Below are 20,765 nucleotides of genomic sequence, written 5' to 3'. Positions count from 1 at the left end.
TCTACATATTGACCCCCCAATTCTAGTATAAGAATCACTCCCATGGACTGAATGACAAGTTCAAAAAGAAATTAACTAACCAGGCTGTATTTCTAGGAATAGTTGGGCCTTCTTGTCCTTTTTAACGTGAATTTTCCCAAATTACACTGGAAAAGGAATCTTCTATGTAATTATTGGCTTGAAGACATCACTGTCCATGCCCAGGTCTGCTGTGCATCTGATTCATTTTCGCTGACATGATTCTTATGAGGATCAATGCAACACTTCCATCAAGCATCAGGATATATATATGTGTGTGTGTGTGTGTGTATATATATATATATATATATATATATATATATATATATATGTGTGTGTGTGTGTGTGTGTGTGTGTGTATTCCTTTCAACCTCAACTCCCTTTTCCAGTAAGTATAAAATGGTTAAGGTTAATTCAGAAGAAAGGATCAAATTTAAGTGCCCTTGCTTACATGAAGTTGAGCTGAATTTTAAAATCATAACTTATGCCAGTTTGTGTGTGTAGCTGAATTATTTTGAGGATTATCACGAACATTGATCTGTCCTTCACATTGCATTTGATGCCTGAGCTAAACCCAGAGAGATGATAGCCTTAGTGTGGTGTCACTTTTGTCACTTGAAAGCCTACTCAGTCAACTGAATCTTGAAAAGATTTCAGTATAACAAAGCACTGATAGGTTTTAAACTTGGCTTTAACCTTCAGAGACTAATAATTTATTATTCCTTGTTATGCACCAGTACCTTTTTTCCTTTAACAATACATCATTTTTAATGTGGGTGACTTGATTTTTTGTAATATAAAGCATCCATAAATAGGATGAAAAGAAAATGGTAGCTAAGTACTTTTATGGTTGGCAATATGAATGCTATTCTTCACGCAATTCATCAAACATTTATCTGCATAAATTATGGCAGTTAAATGAAAAAGAGCCGATGAGAAGTAACACTTTAGTATCATTTGTAGCAGTAAATGCAGAGGAAAAATTACATTTGTAAAAAAAAAAATTCATCAGCTCTGTGTTCATTAATTGGACAAACAGGGAAAATACTTGCATTTTGATAAAATGGTAACTTTTATTGTCCCAGCTGGCAGTGCCAATGATTAGGCAATTGTGTATTTATGGAATAACTTTGGTAGTCATTGTTTAGAGTGTAAAATTGCAAAACATAGAACAGGGTTCCTCAAGCCTTCCCCAGTGTGATTCTCTAAGTCAAAATGACAACTGTCCAAACCTACCAAAATACCAGTAAGAAAAAACAACAACAGGGGATAGTGTTCACTATTATCCAAAAAATTAAGAAGAAAAGAAGGTGAAATGAGGTCATAACAAGATTATAATGAAACAAAAACATTTGGTGAAACTTAATTAGAGTGGCTCCATTTACCTCCAACTCTTAATGTAGGACTTACGGTATGTCTTTAAAACTCACTCCTGTCTTTCCAATAAAAATGCAACGTACATGCAATCGTTCTGAAAGAAGTTGCTGAGAATTGTAAGAGACATGAAAACTGGCTTACTTGTCAAATCTGGAGAGGACTGTACCTCCAAGGAAGGAGAGTCCACTATCTCTCTTGGGAATCCGTTCCACTGTCAAACAGCTTTTGCCATCAGAAAGTTCTTCCTGATGTTTGGACGGAATCTCTTTTCTTGTAACTAGACTCCATTGGTTAAGGTCCTATGCTCCAAAGCAGGAGAAAACAAACAGGCTCCATCTTCCATGTGACATCCCTTTAGATATTTGAAAATGGCTATTATATCTCCTCTTAATCAAGCCTCTTTGAGTTCAATGAGACTTATTCCTAGTAAGTCTCTATATGATTTCAGAATAAAGGTTGCATTAAATGATAGTTACATTCCAAATAGACTTGTTGAAATCAATAAACATAACTAACTTCCGCCCATTAGTTTCAATGGGTCTGCTTTGAGTAGAACTTGGGAGACAACCCAAAGTAGTTTTGTGTTTCAAGCATTCCTGAATTGGGTACAGTGAGGACCAAAATGTCCTGAGTGCAAGAATATCATGCAGGATGAAAGTAAATAAAGATGAATCAGAAGCATTTAGGACTATTTTGGGCATGGGCCCTATCTGGTGATGAGGTATGCATTTCAAAGTCTTGCAAATTATTTTCTTTGTTCTCCCTTCCTCTCTCTTCTCCACCCTCTCATCACTACCTTCCTGAAGTGGGCTTCCCCTCCTATATCACCACCTGGAACTGCTGCCTCCTTCTGTTTCAATGTTATTAATTTAAATCCCATTTGCTAGAGCCATACTTTCTTCATTTGATTAGGGTGAGACACGAAAGATTCATCAGAATATTGGCAATTCTATTCTAGGCCACTTTGTGAACCTTGTGCTTTTGCTTTTCTCAAGTCATTTTCAAAATGGAAGCTGAAATACTGCAAATTTTGTTACAGGAATTGATCTAGGTTGGGGAGGGGAGGAAATTGAACATCTAAATCTCTTAGAAATGAGGCAGCTGTAATGTTCAAGCATAGTTCTTCCTTTCTGCCTTCTGTTTTCTTACACCCAAGCAGCAATATTTTCAGGAAACTCTGCTACAATTTGGTGAACACATAATACCGCTCCTATGTTTTAATTGTGAAAGCACAGTCCAACTTACTTGTTTTATTTCTCTTTCAGAGGTTTAACATAATATATTTAGCTGTTTAATGGGTGTAGTATTTCCATTTAATTAGAATACTTTGAGAGAGGGGTTACTTGTTTGCCTTGTTTATGTTGTCTACAGAGCACCTTTCACATGTTAACACACTGTTGTGGGAACAACCTTTCCTTGGATTCATCCTATGGCACTTCCATAATGTTTAAAGCCCACCTGAGGTCCTTACCCCATTCCCAGTCATTTCACCTGATGGTAGCTGATAAGGATCTACTTAGTGGTAAGTTTCTAAACATTAAGCCAGTTGTGGGAATACACATCTGAATTTGGTTGGATCAAGAACTGGCTTGCCCTCTGTGGGCCCCCCACCTGTCAGTCACCTGACATCGTATGGCATCCTGTGATTAAAAGTTCAAGACATGGCTGCAAGAGAAGAAAGTCTGTGCATCCTCAGCCTGTCAAAGGACAGACAGAAACATCTCCAGTCCTGCCAATATGCTCTCACAGCACTTATTTCAGAGATGACAAATCTCTGCACCTGACATCAAATGATGCCAGGTGACAAACAGTGGGTGTGTTTTGCCAAAAATGGCCTCTGAGGACAGAGGTTCTTCACTACTGCATTAAACAGTGCCATGGAAGGAGTCCATAGAAAACCATTTCTGGCATCACTGCTGTAATGTCCAAAGGGTACCAACTTAATTTCGGTTCTTTGCTTGATCTACAACAGCAATCATTCATATTTAGGAATATGAAAATGCATGAACCAGCATAGACACTTTGTGGCTGAGCTTACATCTAGTATAGCGTTGGCTTAAGCTGTGGTTCTCCATTTGCTGCTGAACTACAACTCCATTATCCCTGACTACTGGCTATTCTGGCTGGGACTGATGGGAGTTGCAGAATAGCCAGCTACCTTTGGCGAGCCTGAGGTTTACCACCCCAGGCTACTTACTCTGCTTGCAACTGAGAAAGATCTCTCTCATCCTTTTTGTTGCTATTGCTACCTGTTTTAAACGACCCTGTACCAGATAAGAATTGGTGGGATTCATGTTCATTGTCCATTATTTGTTTCATATAGGTTTTTGTATTTTCTTTTGAAATTTCCTTTCCTTTCCCCCCTTTTTCTTTTATTAGTGTTATGTGTGTTTGTGTTGTAAAATAAAAAAAATTGGGGGGGGAAATGGGTGGGATTTCAGAGAATGTCTTTGGCAACTTGCAACAGTCTTATGTTTTGCTGTGAAATAGTGCTGGGAATGTTGGCAGCTACTTTATCTAGTTGTCTTTTGGATTAGTCACTAGTCCCAGTCATACTTACTGAGTATCCCCAGTAGAACCACTAGGAGGACAGCCCCATAAAAAGAAAAACCATCCTCTCAACCTCTCTTTAAAGACTGGTTCTACCACTGGCCTTTTTCAGTGTTTACAGTAAAGGGTTATCTTCAATTCTGTTATGTATAGCACAACAGTGTCTCATTTTGTATCTACTGGTCAGTAACAAATTTGTCTTATTTAGAGAATTAAAAGATATTTCAAAGCAGAGAGATACTGCAACACCTTTACTCTGGCCTATGATGTGAGATGTGAGAAAACGCATAGCCTATGACAAACTGGGAAGATTTTCAGTTTATAATATTCTATATAGGGTGCATTTGTGTCTACATTATCAAAAGCAGTAGTTCACCAATTAAAGCTTATGCCTCGACAATAAATCTGTTTAAAGGGACCACAGATCTCTGGTGTGTTGCTCAGCAGTGAGAGTCACACTGGAAATAATGAGTTGAAGAACTGCTTGTAATTGGCATTATTTTAGATGGCACTTGTCAGGTATATGGCAGTTCTCAGGCTGCAGTTGATCGGTGGGAGAATTAATTTTATTCCTAAACTGTTTCTCATAGATGTGAAGCAGACCACTGAAAATCTTGATAGAGATAAAACACAATTAACATTTTTAAATCTCTCCCCCCCCCTTATGTCTCTCCACCATTTTCTGTCATAATGTTTTCATTTTGCTTGGGAAGATCCATCCTCCTCTTGTTCTGTCACTTCTACTCTTGTCAGGCCATGGAAGCCACAGGGCTGGCCCAGATTTCAAACTGGGAACACTCTGAATGGTATACCTGTTTGAGACTAGGGTATCCAGGAGTTGTCTATACCTCTATCCAGTGCTTTTTTCCTGTGGGGATGCAGGGGGACGAATACCCCTAAACATTTTGTGAATCTAATGGGAGAAGAAACTAAAAATAAAAATAGAAAATTAATTTCTTCTCTAGCATGGTGAGTTCCATGGCTATCCCCAATGGTAGCCTATAAAATGGTGATTTTCTTGAGTCGAAATGAGAGTACCACTAAACATTTTTTTAGAAAAAAACACTGCCTCTATCTGTTGTGACATGGTATAGGCTAGTGGCTGAGCAGAAGACCCCATCACAGCCTGTATGTGAAAGGAGCAATGGAATGGTAAAATAGTGTATTGACCATTGTTTACTTTAACTTGTTTTCAAAGTGTCTTGAGAATCATTTATGATGCTGCTTCATACTTGTCAGTGTGTACTTCCAAGTATTTATGCTGCTATAGGTCTTAGCTTTTTGTGCATTCCACCCGCCACCCCCACGCCACTTAAGGGTCCCTTTTGGCAGAGTGGGTAGATGTACACATCTGTTTTATTCTAAATTATGAGTCAAACCACTTAAATGGGAATTTCTGACTATTACTTGTTTCAATAACTTGTGTCTGAAAATCAAAAGAGTAATGATTGAGTAAAAGTGTCTATGTATGCACACATTTTTTGTTTGCCTCTTTAAACTGATTTTTATTGAACTATTTCACTCTTGAGAGCCCAATAAGTCAGTGTGTGATCTTACTTTTCCATATTTAGTGGTATTAATGCTAGGTAATACATGGAAATAAAAAAATCCCACCCCAGTATGCATTAGTGAATATCCAAACTTTAATGGCTATTGATAATCATAAGTAAATGTTGGCAATGCCAGGCATGTTCTGTGAATGTCCAAAAACTGTACAGTGAATGTTGACAGGCATCAGCTTGAGATTGTCAGTATTCACTTGTGTATGTATGAAAAGTGAATAAATTGCAATATATTTTTGGGTGTTCACAAAATTCATCTTGGATTACCATCCTTTATTTGTAATGTACACAGTCATTACATTGGGAAATTCACTGCAACATCATAAATATGAAATAAGATAAAAAGGGGATCTACTTCAGACTGTTATTTGTTCCATCATGGGCATTCTTAGAAAACATTATATTACTCTCTTGAATCTTGTGGAATTTTTTTTTTTTTGCAGTTCTCATTTAACATTTTTCAAATATGTGCTTTGGTTTGGTACTTTATCCACAGCTGGTGGAGAAGAATGAATGTACCACACATTCTCATTACAGGTGTGGCGTTGATTTGTGCCCCTTTAGTTGTAAGACGGAACCTCAGCAAAAAGAAACATTCCATATCCGTTATCTTTATACTCATTGTTCTTATCATTCTAGCTAGAATAATATTTCCTTAGCATATTACATCACATCTAAACACTAGTAACACTTACTGTTGAAAATAGAATGTTGTAAGTTTTTCGACATAGTGCCTTCAATTCCAAAGTTAGCATCTTGCAGCACATCCTACTAGAAAGTATGTCCTGTTGAATTCAGTGGGACTTGCTTCCAGGAAAGTAGGGTTAGAATTGCTGCATTAGATATTATGGAAGCCTGTTTCTGTTATGTTCATTCTTTCCACCAGGATCTTACTATACTGTAATATATTTCTTTCAGCATAATATTTTTCTTCCTTAGAATGCCAGTTCTCTGTATACATTAATTTTGACCCAGGTGAAATGAAGGCTAGTTTCACTCCTGAGCAATGTTTATGGAGTGGTGTGTGTGTTTGTTTGTTTTGAAGTAACCAGTTAAACTATATTTGTAGACTTAAATAGATCTAGGCCCTCTGAATTCCCAGATTAAATGTTGGCCATTTTCCCCCTAATACAGGGGTGGAAAACCTTTATACCCATTAGAGCCCACAGGGGCTGCACGCCAGTGGTGAAGATCATTCAAAACACACACACACACACACACACACACACAGGCAGCAGAAGGGAGAAGGGAGATTTGATCTCACTACCTCCAAGCAAGGAGAAGGGGACAACAGAGGAGGAGATGGCTGGATAGTGTTCTTGAAGCTACAAACATGAGTCTGACCAAACTGCAGGAGGCAGTGGAAGACAGGAGTGCCTGGTGTGCTCTGGTCCATGGGGTCACGAAGAGTCGGACACGACTAAACGACTAAACAACAACAACAACAACAACACCTCCAAGCAGCCAATATTTCTGTCTCTGCTATAAGCAGCCTGAGTTCTTCATCCAGTGGGAGCCTGAACACTGCCTCACATCCTCTTGATCTGCTTTACCAGCTTTACTGCATGCTAACTCATTATGGGGAGCTAGAATGGCATCTGTCTGATGCCTGCTTCCAGCTTCTGTCTTGACTTGATTGCCTGGTTCCTGAAATGTCAGTTTTTGAAGTTTGTTGGAGTTGCATTGGGTTTTAATCCTGGGTTTTCTTTGTGGCTCATGGTTCTGGGATTGGATCTTTTCATAGTGACTCTGACAAGGACATTCTTTCAAGTGACACGTACATATTATTCCATTCAGAAAGGCTGCTAGTTTTATTCTTCCTAGGCCACTCTTCCAGGAGGGGCCCATGAATTTTGGCTGGCCCTGGTATTCAACCCCAGAGACTGTACTTTTTAAGAATCCTAAGGAAAAACCATCTTCCACAGAAACTGCTGCTTGCCTTCTATCACTGTGCCATTGAGAGCGTGCTCACTTATGGCTTATGTGTGTGGTACGGAAGCTGTACTACCCAGGACAGGATGGCGTTGTGCAGAGTTGTTAAGGCAGCAGAGAGCATTGTTGGCTGCCCACTCTCCACCTTAGAGCAGATTTATGCCACAAGGTGCCATAGGAAGGCACTGGACATAGTAAAAGATCCATCGCATCCTGGTCACTGTCTCTTTGAGCTCCTGCCATCGGGACGGAGATACAGGACGATGATGACAAGAACGAGCCGTCTCAAGAACAGCTTCTTCTCCAGAGCGATCTCGGCCCTGAATGGGAAGCCTGGACTTTGAAAGTCATCTAATCTTCCTTGCTGTATTATATTATATTGTTTTAATTAGTGTTTTTATAGTTGTTTTGATTTGAGTGGAGTGCCCTATCTGGGTGGATGGAGCAGCCAAGTAATTTCGTTGTCCCTGAGAGGGGGCAATGACAATAAAGATATTATTATTATTATTATTATTACAAATGGAGCTTGCCAAAGACCTTGCTCTTCTATCACACAGAGCTTTGCAGGTTCCCATTGTGCTTCCATGACCAGATGAAGAAGTGCCATTTCTTCTTCCCAGTTCTGAACTTCTGTTGGGAGGGAGTGGGTCTTGTCACACTGCCTTTGAAAGTTCCAAGTGGGCTTCCAAGTGGTCTCCAAATATCAGCATGAGCTCAGGGAAAACAATCATGCTTCTCTAGCATCCAGAACCAGAAAAGGGTGGGCAACTCTTTCCAGATTAAATGATACACTCACCAGCTCATCACAGCTGAGTGTAATTGTGGATCCCTGTATTCTTCAAAATTGATAAATGATGTTATTTTGTTATAAACAGTCATTTGATTATGAAAACGACGTTCAATCTGAAATGGCATATACTGTGCTAGTTTGTCAGCAGTGCCGACTGATTTACCTGTATCAGTTCACTACAGAAACATTTGCAGTTCATTTGTGTGTGTGTATGTGTGTGTGTGTGTAGTGTGAATGCATATATATATGTATATGTATGTATGTATATGTCTCTCTCTCTCTCTCTCTCTCTCTCTCTCTCTGTGTGTGTGTGTGTGTGTATATATATAAAAACTGGATAGCTTCCTCACACATCTCAACAGCCTACACCCCAAAATACAATTCACTACGACACCTTTGTAATTTGGCCACACGGGAAGGAAAAACTGGATAGCTTCCTCACACATCTCAACAGCCTACACCCCAAAATACAATTCACTACGACACCTTTGTAATTTGGCCACACGGGAAGGAAAAACTGGATAGCTTCCTCACACATCTCAACAGCCTACACCCCAAAATACAATTCACTATGGAAATAGAAGCCAACAACCAACTTCCCTTCCTTGACGTCCTAATCTACAAAAAACCGGATGGCTCCCTAGGACACACTATCTACCGGAAAAAAACACACACCAACCGCTACTTACATGCACAATCACACCACCACCCTGCACAAATAAACTCCGTAGCCAAGACTCTCATCTCCAGAACCAAACGCCTGGCTGACAAAGACCACTTGACAACTGAGTTACAGAATCTCTCAAATGTGTTAATTGCCAATGGATACCAGCAAAACAGGGTTACGAAGCTAATCCAAAAAGAAACACCCCCCAAAAACCAAGACACAGAAGAAAACAATGGCATGGCCCTCCTTCCTTATATCAAGGGCACTACAGATAAAATTAGCAAAATCCTCCATAAACACAATATCAAAACAGCCTTTTGCACCAACCAAAAAATAGCCAATATCCTCAGAAACCCCAAGGATAAAATCCAGTTGGAAAACCAAGGGGTCTATGAAATACCCTGCAAAGTCTGCCCAGCCACGTACATTGGACAAACAAACAGACGAATAAATGCACGTATCGCAGAACACAAGAATGCCGTCAAAAAAGAAGAAAAAACTTCCTCTCTTTTCCAACACATGAAAGAAACAGGACACGAAATTAATTTTGCAGATTCCAAATTGCTCTTTAACATGGAACATCACCACAAGAGAATAATCATGGAAGCCATCGAGATAGAGAAACACCCTCACAACATGAACAAGCGTGACGACACATCCCGCTTGCCAGACATCTGGAAATTAGCCCTCCCCACAAAAACTGACACCAGATCCAGAGGCACACAGAACGCCATCACCAATCAACCACACCAGACCCAAACCCAGACCCTCTCCACAGATAAATTACAGACACCATCCAGTAGCCAAACCATGGAGGCACCTCCGGATGCTGCACCCCCCTGCAATCCCTACACAGATCTGGCTGACACAAGCCACAAAACCACAGCTCGCCCCTATACACGAAGCCAAGCCAGAGCACAACTAAGTGCAGTACAGCCATCTTCTCAGAAAAACTCTTCACAAAGTTCAAGAGGTCAAGACACAAAGACTTTAGCAACTAATCCACACCTAATGACCCACCTAAGTGGTACTCAGGATATCACTCAAGAAATCACTCAGGATATCCCTCAAGTAATTAAGGAACAAAAGAAGAAAAGGCACACTAGCCTGGGAACTTCCTCTCTGCCCAGAACATTGGAGGCTATACACCACACCCCCTCAACAGTATTTATAGGAACTCAAACACTGAGATCCTGCTCTGTTCCAGTAACAAGAAGCCGAAAGCACCAGCCTGAAGATGACGAGTGAGACCTCGTCGAAACGTCGCCTAGACACCCCAACTTTTACACGGGAAGACACCCGAGGACACCAAAACCTGCATTCCTGTACCCGTGAAAATCTACGAAAGCAAATATCTCACCTCTACGGGGAGGAAACCTTCCAGCTGACAAGAACCTACGAGAAACTAGAAGTCCGAAGAGCCACCATCTTATGTGATCTCTTGTTCCTACGCAACTGCCGAGACAACAACTTAATTCCCACATGCTTCCAACTTAAATTCCATTCTAAAACCCCAGCTACCGAAAGGATCCTGAAACGAACTGAACTATCCCTAATCAGAAACGAACTACACAAGAAAAGATACCTACTAAACCAAACCAACAAAGATCTGCTCACTCTTCACCTCAAACTCTGTAACAAAATCCACCCTGCACTCTGGGACAAATGCAAACAACTAGCCGTCTGGAGAGCTGAAATGGAGACCTCACATAAGACAGACACACACACCAACAAACTCCACAAACTAGAGAAACGCCAGAAGCCCAGCCACCCTCCACAACAACCCATGAAACAAACAGTACATAACATATCAGACAGGATCCTCACCACAACTGAAACCAAAGTACTCTCCAAAGGTTTCAACTTTGCAGTCGCCCCGAGACGCATCCCCACGGAAAACATCATATGCGGAGTCGAAGCTAGCCTAACCAAAATCAACCCAGATGAAGCCAATAAAATCAGACTTGAAGTCACCAACATCCTCTGCTCCAGCAAACCACCCAGAAGCAATTTACACAAAGAAGAACAGAAAGCACTCACCAACCTGAGGAAAGACAACAACATAATCATCCTCCCAGCAGACAAAGGTAATGCCACTGTTGTGATGAACACATCGGACTACCAAGCAAAACTATCAAATCTACTCCAAGATCCTACCTACCAACCTATAAAAACAGATCCCACCACCTATCTGGAAAAAACCACCAAATCCAAAATAAAAGCCTCTCCTATCAGTGAAGAAATCCAGCTAAGAATCATCCCCAGAGAAAAATCATCCAGATGCCCCAAACTCTACGGCCTCCCCAAGATACACAAAGAAGGAACACCACTCAGACCAATAGTCAGCTCCATAGGCTCACCTCTACAAAATCTCGCTAAATTTCTCGCCAAGCAACTTCAGCCCTATGCAGAATCCATCTCTTCACACGTTCCAAACTCCTTCCAGTTCATAGAAACAATAAAGAAGCAAAACCTACATCCTAATGACCTACTTGTGAGCTTCAATGTTGTATCTCTCTTCACACAAGTGCCCATTAATGAAGCCTTGACAGCCATTCAAAACAAATACAATCCCCCCGAATACATCTTGGACCTGACCAACCACTGCCTAACCAACACGTACTTCATCCACAATGGACAAAGATACAAACAGATAGAAGGAGCACCTATGGGATCACCCCTCTCACCGGTCATCGCAAACCTGTACATGGAACACTTTGAAACCAATGCTTTAGACAAGTCAGAACACAAACCCAAACTTTGGCTCAGATATGTTGACGACACCTTTGTAATTTGGCCACACGGGAAGGAAAAACTGGATAGCTTCCTCACACATCTCAACAGCCTACACCCCAAAATACAATTCACTATGGAAATAGAAGCCAACAACCAACTTCCCTTCCTTGACGTCCTAATCTACAAAAAACCGGATGGCTCCCTAGGACACACTATCTACCGGAAAAAAACACACACCAACCGCTACTTACATGCACAATCACACCACCACCCTGCACAAATAAACTCCGTAGCCAAGACTCTCATCTCCAGAACCAAACGCCTGGCTGACAAAGACCACTTGACAACTGAGTTACAGAATCTCTCAAATGTGTTAATTGCCAATGGATACCAGCAAAACAGGGTTACGAAGCTAATCCAAAAAGAAACACCCCCCAAAAACCAAGACACAGAAGAAAACAATGGCATGGCCCTCCTTCCTTATATCAAGGGCACTACAGATAAAATTAGCAAAATCCTCCATAAACACAATATCAAAACAGCCTTTTGCACCAACCAAAAAATAGCCAATATCCTCAGAAACCCCAAGGATAAAATCCAGTTGGAAAACCAAGGGGTCTATGAAATACCCTGCAAAGTCTGCCCAGCCACGTACATTGGACAAACAAACAGACGAATAAATGCACGTATCGCAGAACACAAGAATGCCGTCAAAAAAGAAGAAAAAACTTCCTCTCTTTTCCAACACATGAAAGAAACAGGACACGAAATTAATTTTGCAGATTCCAAATTGCTCTTTAACATGGAACATCACCACAAGAGAATAATCATGGAAGCCATCGAGATAGAGAAACACCCTCACAACATGAACAAGCGTGACGACACATCCCGCTTGCCAGACATCTGGAAATTAGCCCTCCCCACAAAAACTGACACCAGATCCAGAGGCACACAGAACGCCATCACCAATCAACCACACCAGACCCAAACCCAGACCCTCTCCACAGATAAATTACAGACACCATCCAGTAGCCAAACCATGGAGGCACCTCCGGATGCTGCACCCCCCTGCAATCCCTACACAGATCTGGCTGACACAAGCCACAAAACCACAGCTCGCCCCTATACACGAAGCCAAGCCAGAGCACAACTAAGTGCAGTACAGCCATCTTCTCAGAAAAACTCTTCACAAAGTTCAAGAGGTCAAGACACAAAGACTTTAGCAACTAATCCACACCTAATGACCCACCTAAGTGGTACTCAGGATATCACTCAAGAAATCACTCAGGATATCCCTCAAGTAATTAAGGAACAAAAGAAGAAAAGGCACACTAGCCTGGGAACTTCCTCTCTGCCCAGAACATTGGAGGCTATACACCACACCCCCTCAACAGTATTTATAGGAACTCAAACACTGAGATCCTGCTCTGTTCCAGTAACAAGAAGCCGAAAGCACCAGCCTGAAGATGACGAGTGAGACCTCGTCGAAACGTCGCCTAGACACCCCAACTTTTACACGGGAAGACACCCGAGGACACCAAAACCTGCATATATATATATATATATATATATATATATAGTACAGTTTGGCAACTGGATGTATAACAGACTTGCTGTCTGTTTTCAGTTCGTTTGTTTTGTTCTTGTTAGAGTCATCAAAATGTTGACAGCTGCATAACTCTTTTTAAAGTATTCATATCCTGACAGATATTATGGATATTTGTCATTTTACTTACAGTAAGTGACAGCTAAATTAGCTTTATGCTGTGTTAGAGGATATTTCCAATGTGGTAAGCCCAGTCATATTTGGATTGAATTTCTCCAATGTGCAGCTGATTTTACGCGGTTATTAAGTAACAAGTAGTGCAGGATTCAGCACAGAGTATGGGAGTCTGAAAAAGCACCATTGTCCATCATGCTATGCTGTCATGATGGTGAATTCTTGCACCTGCCGTTACAGTGACACCCCAAACCAGAGGGAGCATAGAGAAGTCTGAAGTTAGAGAAAAGGAAGAATAAGCAGGACACAAGACAATTACTTATCCAGAATTGTGTTAAGAAATAGTTACAAAAAAGTCACACATATGATATCCAGATTCCTCTCTCTCATCCAATCCAAATGCTATGGTTTCAACCCTTGCTCAGATTGTTTAATTATATTGGGAAGCTATAATGCATCAGCAAGGACCTGTTTATCCAGTTTTAAACAACTTCACTAGATCTCTGTTTGTTCTGACAACAGTAAGTAGTCCCAGAACTTGTTCTTTCCCTTTTCTTGAATGGATACATTCCAGTTCCACCAAGATTTCAGGAGATTAATCTTATTTTTTGCTTCTGGTACTTGCTTTCATTTTTGTTTTTTTAAACCAGGAAATTACAAGGCTTGGCAGCATCACTACTTAAAAGCAGTGGTGATGACAAGTCTCGGAAACTACATACCCCCAGTTCTTCTACAGCACAGATTACAATCCAAGATAGAAAAGAGCTATGGTGCTTTGGGACTGAATCAGTTGCTTTCCCCTCCTCCTACGATCCATGGTTGCCATTTCTGACATTGGCAGTCTAATATAGCTAAGCCTGGACTGGCACCACCCAGGCTCCTATCTCAAATTACCGTCTGCATCTCAGCTATGACTGTTGTATTCCAACATCCAATAACAGTTCCCTGCTTTAGTCACTTCAGGACATGTAGACAGGTGCTGGCAGCCTATAGGTAGCAATTTTCAAGTATACGTAGTACTCTCAGGAAAGCAGAACTTTCCACCCAAGCATTCTAATCCACAGCATTGCTCAATAATCGTTGCTCCCAATCCAAAGCCAAGTCTCAAGGGATGAGTTGATTCCCCCAAGGCTATCTTTACCTTTTTAATTTTTTAAAAGGTTTTAAGTATTTTATTCTGTAAACAGCTTTGGGAACTTAGTCGAAAGCTGGAGTGTGAGAAGTTGGACTGTAAATGATTTAAATGAAATACTGATAAGCTCATCAATTTAATGCCGGTTGTTTGGCCCTATGTCACTTCCATGTCCCAGGATTCACCCAGGCCCATTTGAACGGGCATGACACATCTTTTGATGAGGAAGTGGATAAATACCTGCAACCATGGCAATTGGTTCCTGCATACAGTTCGTTGCATGTGATCAGAGCTAGGCTTGTCCAAAGACGCAGCAGAATAAGGTGGCAGAGTAGACTCCATCCCTTTAGACTGCAGGTGGAGAACCTTGATCTTCCCCACATTAAAAAACTGAATGTATATAAGAAAACCCTATTACAGCTAAGAGAAGATTGTAGCCCAACTTGTTTACTATAACTGAAAAGCAGAATATAAATATTGGTAATAAATACATAAATATTGTGCAGATCTTTCTACCTGCAGGGAGCTTTTCACATAGAGGGGCATTGGAAATGAGCCAACTCACCCCACGCCTGCAATCAGAAGTGGAACATTCCATGCTACCTCCGAACTCTACCATCTCATTCTGCTAGATGTGTAAACAACAAGGTCCTTGTGTGTACAAGCTCTGGTCTTTTATGAGGAAGAGCATTGACTACCTGGCCAGGTTTCTGAGGAAACAAATACCCGTTAGTCATTTTGTGGCATCTGTAGTCCTGTTGAGTTGTAGGTAGTGCTTGGGGAAACTGGATGACCATATTGCAGCAGCAGCAGCAGCAGCAGCAACGAGATTAAGAGATAAAAGTCAGAATTCTAAGATTCTCAGAGGATGCATACTTTCTCTTGCACAAGCTTACATCTTTCATAGTTGCAGAGAAATAAACTAAAAAAATCTGTCAAAAATATTTAGAATCTAAAGAAAATCTCTGTAGGGACTTCCTGATATAACAAAGCTATCATTCATTGGGGCCTCCAGTTCTTGCATCCCTGGTTATAAACTTACACTCAAAGTATGGAGAGTTATTTGAAAATTTTCCAGTTGAGGCTTTTTCCCCTTTACAAAATTTAGTTTATGGCTCCAATAGATAGGGATGGATTAATTTTGAGGGTAGGAAAGAAAGTTCTTCAGAGAACAATAGCATAGAAAGAGGCATATGAAATTTGGGGAAAACATAGCAAGTGCCTCAAGTCTGACAACTGCTTTTACTTCCCATTTGAAATTAATGTTCATTGTATAAAAATGCTAAAGCGAATAAATCCTTAAGGGCTGGCCTGACATTTTAAAGCTCTTATTTGCTTGAATTCACAGCACTGAAGGTGGGGATTTACTGACACTCAAGCAACGGTAGGATGTGATGTGCTTAGGATCACAATCTTATTCCTTGCATGTACAGGGCTGAGCTTTCTTCTAGATGGAAAATTATATAGCTTATTTAGTTCACTCTAAAAACAATAATGGGACCTATTCAGATTTTATCTCTAATTTTACTTGGTTGTTGAGCAGTATTAATAATCCTGTCATAAACTGCACTAAAGAGGTGCTCACAGAGTTTCCTAGGATTTAGTATAGGATAAATATTCCTCAGGAAGAGTAGGACATGCATGTTGCTTTCCTCTGGGTTTAGTTGGATGTATCTGGAGCGTGGCACTGCTCACTATATATCTAGCAGATTTGGCAAAAGCATTAAGGAGCTGAGTATTTCAAAGTGGTGTTATAGAAAGTTGCTGTGGTTCTGAACAGGTATAATCATGGAGAAGATACATCATACTTAGCACATTACTAATTTTTGCAATGAAATGATGCAAACTAGTTCATAACCTTAATAAGTACATTGCATTCTCCAGTAATCATGCAGAAATAATAGCATCTCCCAATTAATGATGACAAAAACTTTCCACAATCTATTGTCTGTGTCCTGACTTTGTCCTCTCTCTACCTGAATCCATGCAAATCTGTATCATCACAAGCAATTCAGTATAGCAAACTGAGGCATGTAAATTAAATCTGTTTGAATGAACTGTAGGTATTGTTTATACATATTCTAGCCATCGTTAAGGTTTTTCAAGAAGGACCATTATTAAAGTCCTTCTCGTTTGGGGATCAGTTCTCCTGCATTTGCAGAATATTTTGAGTTTGAAACACACTAGTATCGTTTTCTAAGAAAAACTTGTACCCACACATAGAAGTCTTCTGCTGTCGTATTACATGCTCCTTCCAAAGACAGTTAACAATCATGTGGCACCTTAACAACCAGCAGATTTTGTTGAGGGATAAACGTTTATAGATCAAATTCAAGTATCTTTCTTTTGTTTGCTACTGGTTGTCTACCAGTTTTTGTTATTCTGAAAGTATCTCAAGTTTGTGTCCTCACCAGCTTTCACCTCTGACTTGTTATTCTCAGCATTTTTAATAACTAGATTAAAAGTGTGTGATTTGGAAACTGCCTTTCTTGCTAGTGTCACACCGCCATTCTGCCAGACTTAATATCAGACTTGGTCTCTAATCAGACCTTTGTCTTTGTTTCGGGACATATGATGGGGCAGTGATCAAGCATGTCAGACAGTGAAGGAGAAACTCTTGCTGCATGTGTGCACATACACTTTCCATCATCACTCTCATGGTTGAAATACATGTAACATAGCTCTCCAAGGTGAAAGGTAATGCTAGGATTGGAAAGGACATGGGACACCACTCTTGATTTTCCTTGATGACATTCACCTCTCAGACCAAATATATTTGATCCAGATACTGCTATTTTTCCTTATCAAAGCCCTGCATCTGGCTGAGATGATTTGCAGAAATGGGACTATATTGAAAGCCATGAATAACAACAATCTTTATTACGGTCCAGAGACCCAACAAAACATTACAAATTGATACACAGTTCATATAGCCTACCTCCAGGTTAATTAAGCATTTTGTTTAGAATATAGGGCTCATTTGTTCTTGCAACCACCGATAAAAACTTTGCCACTGCCAACGTTCTAGCTTTTGTCCGGTCTTCCAGTAGGAACCTGACATAGTGAGCCTCTGATTTTCCCGGGAAAGGCACCAGCAAGGGTAGTATCAGTTCAGCCCTGGCCTGCTCATACTTCACACAATGCAACAAAATATGATTTATGGAATCGATGTCTTGAGCACATGAGCAAAGTCTGTTCTGGTAGGGAACTCCTCTCAACCTACCATTCAGCACTGCAGAGGGGAAGACATTTAGTCTGGCTTTAGTGAAAAGCCTTCGATAGTTAGGTACTGTCAGGTTTTTTATGTAAGATGTTAACTCAAAGACATACCCATATTGAACTCCTGCTGCCAGCGGACTACAAACTGCGTGTGAGCGAGATCGCAAGTCACTGTGTGCATTGTCCCATAATCTTTGCTTTAAAACCTTTTGGGTGCCTTCATAACCCAGGTAATACAGTTGAGGGGGGGGGGAGACAGACCAATAGAGGTGGCTTTTTTAGCCATGGTTTTCTGCCATTTGCTGACAAATTCCTCATTGGTCAAATGTTGGTACAGACCCTTCCCTAAATTAAACACTGAAATCCTGAGCCAATGTTTTAGGGCAGCCCACCACGCTCTAGCTGAAATTGGGCATTCACCAGCTTCCAACAGAAGTACGGAGTTGGGGACGCAGTTAGGTACCTGCAGCAGAGATCGTATAAATTTTGCCTGAAAGCCATCTAGCTTTGGCAGGTCCCCCTTTATGCCAGACATTTGCTGCATACAGGAGTTGGGAAACGGGCTTTGCGTTGAAAACCCTTAAGGCTGCTGGAACATATTTGCCGCCCTATATAACAATGTAAAGAGAGACTTGAGATGAAATTGCAAGGGAACAAGCTGGACAGTTAGATGGGGCCTGATGAGGCACACAAGTAAGATGTTCCTCACTTGTGTTGCACACTACAGCAACAGGAGCTCAGTTAGTAATATTGATTGAATAGCAATATTGGTCGACATGGTGGTTGCCACTTCTCATGACTATACCCCATGCTAACAGTGTACCTACAGGACCGCCTCTCCTGGTTTGCCCCCTGGAGGACCTTAAGGTCCACAAATAACAACACTTGGGAGGTCCCAAGCCACAATGTGGTTAGATTGGTCTCAACTAGGGCCAGGGCCTTTTCAGTACTGGCCCCGACTTGGTGGAACGCTCTGTCACAAGAGACCAGGGCCCTGCGGGACTTGACATCTTTCCGCAAGGCCTGCAAAACAGAGCTGTTCTGCCTGGCCTTTGGTTTGGACTCAGTCTGACCCTTATGTTTCCCTCCCCTTATGGCTTTGATTTATGGGCTACTATTAAAATGAGGCTGCATTTTAAATTGTATTTTAACCCATATTTTAATAAACTGTTTTTGTTTGTTTGTTTGTCTCTCCCCCCATTATGTTTTATTGTATTTTTATTGGTGTTAGCCGCCCTGAGCCCAGCTCTGGCCGGGGAGGGCGGGGTATAAATAAATTATTATTATTATTATTATTATTATTATTATTATTACCTTAGGATCTGGCTTTGTTGGCCTGAATGCTTTCCATGTGATCCCCCCCCCCCCGTTTCATATATCAAGGCAGTCTGAGATGAAGTCATGGATTGTATCAAAGAGCAAACTACAGTCTGCTTCAGATGTGATTTTGAAGGAAAGATAGGCCGTATTATTTTTTTAACAGAAGTTGGTATTATAGAGCCATCTTTGCTCATTATGATCTGTACACTTCCCCGCCCCAGCTCCAGTTATAATTGTTTCATCATTGTTTTTGAAGTGACTGGGAACTATTTAATAATCCTCAGTTAGGAGACTGTACAGGTTTATACAAGGGCCAAGGTCATACACATCTCTAGCAGATGGGAATCCTGCTGGTCAGATGATAATCAGGTGGGAAAGATCCACGCAACCTGACAAAGCCATGTGGACAAAGAATGGGATTGCACCACTGGAAGTAGCTCCCATATCACTGTGTGAATACTGTCTGAAGCTACATTCAGACCAAACCATATTTAGTATAGTAAACATATAGTTTAGCATGACAATAATGAGTTGCAATGAGTGCTTTTGCTTTTGCTTTCCATTAATTACAATTTAATGTGTGATCTGAAATTGTGCTTAATGTTCATTATGGTTAACCCATGGTTTGAAATTGTCTTGCTTCAAATAAACCATAGTTAAGGCTGATCACAATGTGTTTTGTTCAGCTATCACAGCATTCCGGGGTTATTCTAAGCCAGAAGCAAAAGCATCCAAACTTGTGGTTACAGAAGAGGGAGGTGCACAAGCCTGATGCTTGTTCTATCTCATTCTCGTCATGCTAAGCTATGGTTTAGCATGATGTCTGAACATAGCCTGTGTTTAATCCTGAGGGCACATAAAATACAGCAAAACTTACCAAGGCAACAACAACAAAAAAGAGTCAAGACTTCTTGCTGCAAAAGTTTGCTGAAGTTTGTCTTGGAACTGAAAGTATAAACAGTGCACACACTTAAACACTTTGCAAAATATATGTGTATTAACTAATGTCTGACAGTGAAAATGAGTGATAAACTTTTACAATCCTTATCCCACCCAAACACTAAGATCGAAAGCAACAAACTTTAATACTAGGCATTTTATAGTTGGGTAGTTAAAATGGTTTAGAACTGTTACCTTACCAAAATTGGTGAGATGGTATGAAGTATTTAAGGAATGTAATGTTCCCAAGCAAAGCGGGTGGCTGATCTTTGTGTCTCTGGTGGCTTTATCTTCTTTTCAAATAATGTTCCTCTGCAGGAATTAAGTAAACATCAACTCCTACCTTCTTTTAAATCTTGTTGTCTTTGCTAGATGCTTACAGTTTTGTTTGCGTTATTTAGTTCTTTGGACTGGTGGAGTGGGAGCGGGGTATTTCCTGGTACTTCAGTTGAATTACTTTGTGTGTGTCTCACTTCTATCTAGCTGGCTTTCCTTCAGGCCTTCTTAGAGAAGAACTGCATGCTCCTTGTCAAATCTGAGATCCTGTAAGAGATGCTTTCACAAAGAGGACTAGTGCTGTCATTAATTCACATTTAAAAAATAAATTTACTAATTATATTTGCATTCCTTTAAGGGAGGATTATATATTTTCTTTAGTAAGTCACAGGACCAGATGTGCTCTAGTGTCCCCTTCATCTGGTTCACCAGCTATGGCTGTTCCTGGACAAGTAAAATGTGTGCTTTCCTGTGTAGCATGTGGATAACCCTTAGACCAAACAAAATAAAGCATAAGCAGGCCCATG

At 40.7% G+C, this 20,765-nt stretch overlaps 1 protein-coding gene and 1 long non-coding RNA gene across 2 annotated transcripts in view; one reads left to right on the top strand and one right to left on the bottom strand.

Moving 5' to 3' along the window:
* The window catches only part of LRMDA (leucine rich melanocyte differentiation associated), a 733,109-nt gene that overhangs the window by 135,596 nt on the left and 576,748 nt on the right, over positions 1 to 20,765 (top strand).
* On the bottom strand, positions 6,745 to 7,380 carry LOC309371303. Its single transcript, XR_014169030.1, has 2 exons — positions 6,951 to 7,380; positions 6,745 to 6,774 (listed from the first exon to the last, which is right to left on the bottom strand). It is a non-coding gene; the product is annotated as an uncharacterized lncRNA (long non-coding RNA).

The sequence above is a fragment of the Podarcis melisellensis genome (genome assembly GCF_964234715.1).
Source record: "Podarcis melisellensis genome assembly, chromosome: 5".
Classification (NCBI taxonomy): domain Eukaryota; kingdom Metazoa; phylum Chordata; class Lepidosauria; order Squamata; family Lacertidae; genus Podarcis; species Podarcis melisellensis.
The sequence above is the reverse complement of the archived record's forward strand: the minus strand, read 5'-3'. Positions and strand labels throughout refer to the sequence as shown.